Consider the following 2535-nt stretch of genomic DNA (forward strand, 5'->3'; position numbering starts at 1 on the left):
ATAACTCAACATTATCTCCGGGCTTTTTGGTCAAAAATATCAAACATGAGTTGACGGAGGCAAGCTACCTTTGAAATATTTTCTGTAAGTGGGTCTGGAGTGTCAGTAATTCCAAATTTTCAAACCATCGTGAAACTAAACAAAAAGCTCAAAAGAACGGAATTCGATGGTGCATGGGGCAAAAGGTTCAGTATACTTCTATCAGAAAGATTTTTTCAACCTTTCGCAAAACGTAGAAAAATGGTAGAGGTAGTGATCTATCAAAGGAAAACTAGGGTCACCGAACGTCTAAGATTGTTAAATCCACACTAAGTTGTAGCAGCTCCCACTAGTATTGTTATAAATCGCCGCGAGTTTGTATTATGACATAAATGCACGCACTAGCCCTCGTTATGTTATGAGCGAATGGCATGCGCAGTAAGGATGCCTGTAATTTACGCTCCAGCTCCACGCGGTCCATAGTGGTTGGAAATTTCAGTAATACCATGTCGTTCTTAGATTTTAAGCATGCCGCTACGAGAAAATTTGGACGTGAACAATAAAGACAATAGAATATTTATGTCTCGCGCTTGTGTGATAGTTAACCCTTGGAAATTTTATCTTCAAAAGAAAAAAAAAACAAGCAAATATTAGTCCTAAGTCTGCGTGGCAGGCGTTCAAAGGGGAGGGACTGGGGAAAACGAGTAGCACGAAGCGAGATCAGAGGGGGAGGGAGGGGAACGTTGCGATGACGCAGTTGTTTTTGCCATTCCGCCCTTAATTAAGTATGCAAAACCCAGTAAGCTGTGGAATGTCTGGATGAAAATATTAAACCTCTCACCTTAAACCGGTCCATGTTTCTACTGTATGTGGCTCGTCGACTACACAAGCCACTAAACTTCTACTGAAGGCAGAGTCCTTCGTCAGCGATTGGAGAAATCGTTAATCTATTACACTTTCCGATGATGAATAGGTACGTACTATCGAATTTTCTTCTGCGACATCCTTCAATTTTTCCAGCTTTCCCGCCAAATTACGGGCAGACGAATCCATGGCCTCGACTTGGACAATCTGGTCGTTTACAATGTTTGTTTGGGGCGTTCTAACCTGAAGACATGCAGATTCTAGCTTCCTGGCTCCTCTCACAACCAACCGGCACGAGCCGCTGAAAAATCAAACTCTTTTCATAGCTTGTGAGCAAAACGGCTGGTAGATCTTTCTCTTCCAAGAGCTGTCTTATTCCTTCATCTGCTCTACTTTTAACTCGTACTTGAAACAGTTTCCTTCCAGTATATTGAGTGCCTCTTGAAGAAGTCGTCCAAAACGTTCCTTTCCCGATTCATCTCCCCATGTTTATGTCTTTGAGAGGACAAAGTACAACAAAGTACTTAAATTACAGCATTACTGACCAATCAGAGTAATCGATAAGGAAAATCCGGCCCCAGAGCCCCCGTGTCTACGGTCAGCGTTGGTCGAATGCGCGACGAAATCAAAAACCGCCTTCCAAACGGCTGGCGCGCCTGAAATTTGAATCAGCCATTTTCCAGTTGTTTTTTACTTCTGTTTCATAAAGAGTACTGGTGCACAACCATTCACATGATTAGCAAGACGGTGATCGTGCAAGAAAAACTCGTTTCAATAAGAAGGGTTGTGACTCGTTTAGAAACAGAGGTAAGAGCAACTTGAATATGGCCTATTGACCAATCAGGGTTCAGAAGGCGGGAAAGACTGTACCGTCCTGGTCAATGTATGTTAACAGGAAAAGCCTTGCAGTCAGGCAACTTTTCACACTGGGGGCGGTAATGAATATTCAAGAAAAGGAATAATTCCAAAAACCATATCAGATTGTAAAAAGTGCCGGGAAAATATGAAACATTTTGCAGCTTCAACCTTTTAATTTGGCCTCAAAAATGGGTCGCTCGCCTCAGGCAACTCACTCGTAGTTCGTCGAGTGTCGCCAGGAAGGAAAATAGTTGTATTATTTCGAACAAACTATGTTTTTCCTCATCAAATTAAACCCAGAAATCTCGAGTTAAATATTAGAAGAGGCCAAAGCAACTTTAGAATTGTCTTTATTTTTGAAAGCTGCGAAGAAAAAGACTGTTACCGTGTCGTTTCGCCGGATCGGAAACTTTGCCGGTTTTGGCTGCCGCTCGTACTGCGGGCGCAGTCACCATGTGCAAGGAACGGAGCCAAAAGTCCTGTTTCCGGTTTGACCGTGCGCATGCGTGGTTTCTGAGAATGCGCAGAGAGACTGGCCTTCCCATTTCTCCCGGACCTCTCGATTTCCTGGTGCTGACCAAAAGGACCGCAGCCTCTAAGAACGAGATTGTCGATTAAGTTACTTAATTAATTCTGACCAATCAGGATTTTTACGGTGGACGAGAAAATCGGAGAAAACAACAGCGTCATAGCAGGTGCTTCCCACCCCTCTTAGGTTATCCCGCTTTATGACTCAAAATGTTACAAGGTTACAAATCATCATTCTGATTACTTGCAACTGCAGCAGGATTTAGATGCGCTTTCAAATTGGTCGTTGCGAAATGAGTTGTTTTT

The sequence above is a fragment of the Orbicella faveolata genome, unplaced genomic scaffold (genome assembly GCF_042242905.1).
Source record: "Orbicella faveolata isolate gen_17 unplaced genomic scaffold, um_ofav_v1 contig_25, whole genome shotgun sequence".
Classification (NCBI taxonomy): Eukaryota; Metazoa; Cnidaria; class Anthozoa; order Scleractinia; family Merulinidae; genus Orbicella; species Orbicella faveolata.